The sequence below is a fragment of the Centroberyx gerrardi genome, chromosome 11, assembly GCF_048128805.1.
Source record: "Centroberyx gerrardi isolate f3 chromosome 11, fCenGer3.hap1.cur.20231027, whole genome shotgun sequence".
In the NCBI taxonomy this organism is placed as follows: Eukaryota; Metazoa; Chordata; class Actinopteri; order Beryciformes; family Berycidae; genus Centroberyx; species Centroberyx gerrardi.
Window position 1 is genome coordinate 9,664,982 of NC_136007.1, and position 5,137 is coordinate 9,670,118.

The following is a 5,137-nucleotide window of genomic DNA, read 5'->3' on the forward strand; positions in this document are numbered from 1 at the left end:
TGTTATGCTAGCTTCTATGATGCTACCTGAGATGTTTGTTAGTTGATTTATTAAGATAATCATCGGCCTAGTTAGTTGGCTCACGCTGATTCTTATTATTATGTCTAATTATTAATATTTCATATCTGTATTAGTCCATTATTCAGCATAGAGCAGTAACTGGTCTATGAATGACTAATATTTTCCTTAGTTTCTGTGCTTGTAATGCATGGCTCCCATAGAGCTACACACTGTCTCTGGAAATCCTTAAAAAACCTTGCAGAGCTTTTTCTCAGACCTTCCTTTCGCAGTTCAGTCCAATCCAACAAGACGCTAACTTCCATTCAAGATACGTCACCTTGCTCTCCCATGATATGAGAAAAAAATGAAAAATCCTTCTCGGGTCTGTAAGTGCTGATTTGCCGTGATGTGTCATATATCAGCGTCAAATGAATCATGATTAGTGCTGCGTTTTATAGTCCCTGTGAGCTGCTTTCTATCAGGCTGTTTCATTATTTTCCCTCCCAGATAGTTTTGACACATTCTCTTTCCAGTCCAGCAGAGACGATGTGTAAGATCTCGCTGGAAATGGAGCCTGAACTCCCAGATTGGGCCAAAAGAAATCTCAAAGCAGATCATTGTTCATGTAGATCATCCTACTATTTGTAAAAGTGATATAATTTTACCTGAATTATTGTCTAATCTGACTGTGATTTATTGAGAAAAATCTACAAGAGTTGCCTTTAACTGAAGCTACTCTTGGCAAAAAATTGTTTACCTTATTAATTTGTGCTACACTTTTCTGTTGGCTTCCACAGTAACCTGGCAAACCAAACCAAGTGCAATATATCCCTACATTTACTGCTTTGCACTGCAAAAATTAAGCTTGGCAAGGAATGTTGTTTTGTACCCAGAGTTATCAAGCTTAAAGTTTTAGTTATCTATCTTGCATGCACCAGCAGATCATTTTTCTGGTTTCAATGCATGCAGTTTTTTTCAGGATAATGTAACAAATGTTTCAAGACAATTACTTGAAACGAGAAATTGTCTTGAGACAAGTTTCTTCTTTTACAATTGAATTCCTTGTTTCTTGATAATTTCTTAAAATCAGCAATATTGAGTTAAATCAAATGAAGTGTACTGAAATTAGCAAAATTATGTGCCAGCGCAGCAAGATAATTTGACTGAAAAATATCCTGAAGTGAGAAAATTACTTGTCGAGCTCGTCATTTTTTGCAGCGTATGAACAAGTACTTATGGTGATTGATTACAATCATGTGCGTTACATAATGTCTCCTGGGCTTTATGTGTTCATGTCTCTTGTACCTGTTTTATGTGTCGTTTGTACAACAGTTTAGTGACTAATCGCTGTAAAGCAAATCGCCCTTCAAGGATAACAAAGAAGTACTCTACACTACTATGATATACAGCAAATATTTCAAATATTTGACCTGGCCTACAATTAGTTTCACCGATACGGAAAGATACGAAAAAACTGGCAACTTGCAAAGATAAGGTAGAAGCACTATTGACTTATTTTTCTTTTTAAGCTCTCTCTTCCCTATGTGCTATTTTCACAAGCAGACAGGTCGGCTGTTGACAGCTATGAGGTGTCACAGGAACAGTCAGCCATTGTGAAGCCCTGCAGTGTGGAGAGGAAGCACAAGGAGAAGAGGAGGAGAGGAGGAGGAAGAAGAGGAGGAGGGGCGAGGAGAGGGGAGGGCAGGAGAGGAGAGGAGAGCAGAGGAGAGAAGGGGAGAGGAGAGGAGAGAAGGAGGAGAGGAGGGGTAATGAAGGTGTAATTTGGGAACCATCTGTGAAGTGCCTGGCTGCCCCGGGGGTTTCCTCCTCTCCGGAACTCCCCCTCCGCAGGGGCACAGGTGCTGGACAGAGGGGGGGGAGGAGGTGGGTGGGTGGGGGAGTTGAGTTGGGAGTAGAGAGGGAGGGGAGGGGTGAGGTAGGAAAAGAGGGAGGGAGGGAGGGAGGGAGGGAAGGAAGCATAAGGGAATACAATAAACAGACGGAGCGAGGGAGATGGATGAGGAGGGCGAGAGGGAAAAGGGGGCGCTGGAAAAGATGGAGAGGGGGCAGAGAGGCAACGGGCAAGGATGGAGGGGAGGTAGGAAAAAAAGGGAGGGAAGGAGGGAGAGAAGAGAGGGAGGGAACAAGCAAGCAAGAGAGAGGTGAGAGACAGATGCTGGGAGTTAGGCAGGGAGGGAAAGGGCGCTGTGGTGGTTCAGGGTTCAAATTCTCTCTCTAGCTCCCGTCTTTCGTGTCAATCTCCACTGCATATTCCCCAATTTCCCCACAGGGATCATTAAAGTTTCATCTATTCTCTAATAAAGCTGAGGTACCTTTAAAAATAACAACGAAGATGGAGGCAGGGAAGAAAGAAAAGTAGAAAAATATCTGGTACCTCAGTATATCTAAGTATTCACTAAACTGGTTCAATGGAGCAGGTGTGGGGACAGGAAGCGGTTAGTTTCTGCACCACTTTGCCCCCTTCAATAATTCAATAGTTCCTGTCTTCTTGCCTGTCTTTTCCTGTCTTCCTTCTCCATCCTCCACCTGCTTTCCACCCTTTAACTCCACGATAATTTGACAGTACTCTGGAAAGTGCCATGCAAAAACACCACAGCGATGACTGCTTAGCACCAAAGATGTCCAAAATAAAAAACTAAAAATGATCTCGCAGATTACCACTCTAGATTCACAGTAAAAATCTTATTTGTTTCCAGCAGGGAGCCAAAGCGGTGGTATAGGCTGAAGCCTTTGCATGGTTGACTAGCGGCTAAGTGGCTAACGCGATTTTCCATTGACTGCAAAATAGTACGTGCTACTGCAACTAAACAAAGCAACGAATGGTGCTGAGATTCACCTCTTGGCACACTACGTAGACAATATGCACGTTCTCTGTTATTTTATTGCGTAGAAACTTTGTAGAAACAGAAAAGACTTCGTAACAATGGAGTAGCCTACTAGGAATGTACCAACTGTTGATAGCGGGGTTGATCCACCTGCGTAGGGACTAGATGGTGTTGCGCATGGCTAGGTTTTCACCTCTTGAGATGCAGTTTGGGACTTCGCTAAAGTATGAGTTCAGGCTCACAATAGGAACTGTCGACATTTTTCCACTGTAGCCTGTGAAGCTGTAGCTAGCTAGCTAGCTTTACTGTAGCTTGATCCTTTTGCAGGAGATGGAACATTCCAACTAGCTAAACGCCTGCCGGGTAGTGCAGCTCGGTAACTAGTTTTGGCATTGATGTAAATAATACTGAATGGATTTTTGTGAAATTAAGCCAAACAAGATGTGTTGATGCTTACTACAACATATTTCAAACTCAAAGCCATATGCTTTTTTGATTGCTTATATGAACCTTCGGCTCCCTACACCCCCTTCTCATCCGACCTGCCCTGTAGCCTCCACCTCATCCTCTAAACTCCTCTTTTCCCCTTCAACATGCAGGCTGGAGGGGCTGGAGCGGCTGGCGGAGCTGGTGGCTGGGCTCCTTCCTGCTTTGAAGCGCTCCAGTCAGCCGTGTTGCCTCTGCCTGCCTCTCTGAGGGGCAAATAATGGCTTTAAGACGCCCTGGCTTCCTCTGTAATGACTGCTTCCTCTGCTGTTGTCCTGTCCTGCCTGGGTGTGTGTGGGTGGCTGGTTAGCCGACTGACTGACTGACTGACCGACTGACTGGCTGGCTTATTGGTTAACAGGTTAGTTGGCTGGCTGATTGACTGACTGGACGGGTGGTTGCTTTACCGGCTGGTTTGTTGACCGACCGGCTGGCCGAGTGGCTGACTGGCTAATAAAAGACTGGCTCCTTAACTAGCTGACTTAGTGGCTGTGGAATGCAGCAGGTGGCTCAGATTCTGGATGGCTTTTGGTGGGGGGTGGGTGTGTGTGTGTATGTGTGTGTGTGTGTGTGTGTGTTTGTGCATGTTTTTCCCATGGTTAAGGCCATTCAGCTTGTCTGCAGGCCCTCAGATTGCTTCTCTAATCTGGCATGTTTCACATTCCCAATTTCCTCCGCTGATGCATGACTCTTCCACTCTGTGTTCAACCAGGCGCTGCAGAGAGCGGACGAAAGTACGACAACTGCCTGTCTGTCTGCTCTGCCTGCTTGTTCCTGTCTGTCTTTCTGTGCCTCTCTCTGCCTGTCTCTCTCTCTCTATCCTTGCCTGGTAATCGCACCTGCCTGTCTGTCTCTTATCCTGTTTTCTCTCTGTCATTTCCTGTTTGTCTGGCTGCCTGTCTGTCTGCCACTAGAGTTTAATCCATCTGTAAAACTAGTCCAGGACAGCTTGAAAGTGGGTGGATCCAGAGTGCTGCTCAACCATTAGAAACTGTCCGCAGGTGCACTCTTATTCAGAGAAAGAAAAAGAAAATGTGAACACTATTTCGTCACTTTTGTTTCGTGGTTTAAACATGTTGATGTGGTAAAACGGCAATAAATATCAAAGTTTGCTCCTGGCAATGGCTATTTTTCACCCCTAAAATCAGAAAGGGCCCCAACTACAGGGAGCCACACACACACACACACACACGCACACACACACACACACACGCACACACGCACACACACACACACACACACACACACACTCAAATTGTACTTGAATGTACACACACTTGCATAAGCAGATCAAGCCCACGGATTGGTGCGGCACTACGGAAGCTAGGGAAGGCACCCACATAATCACACGCATGTGCACACACACACACACACACACACACACCTACACACACACACACACACTAGATCCACTTGATCATTAGGTAAATAAAGACTAGCGGAAGCGAGGGAACACTCTATCAGCAGGCTATCTACAGTACTGTTGACTCTACCATCCCTTATCTGTTACATGAACTCTACACGGTCACATAAACATGCTTTGTGTGTGTGTGTGTGTGTGGGTGTGCGTGCGTGCGTGTGTGTGTGCGTGTGCGTGTGCATGCACATGTTACATATTTGGCTACACATTCACATAAATGTACTATATGTGTGTATATATGTGTCTGCCTATCTATCTGTGTGTGCGTGTGTGTGTGTGTGTGTGTGTGTGTGTGTGTGTGACAATATGGGAGGGTGATGTGTGTGTCCTGGAGGAGTGGAAGGGAAGCTGCAGGCCACGTGAGTGCGACACCAGTCTACTCTGC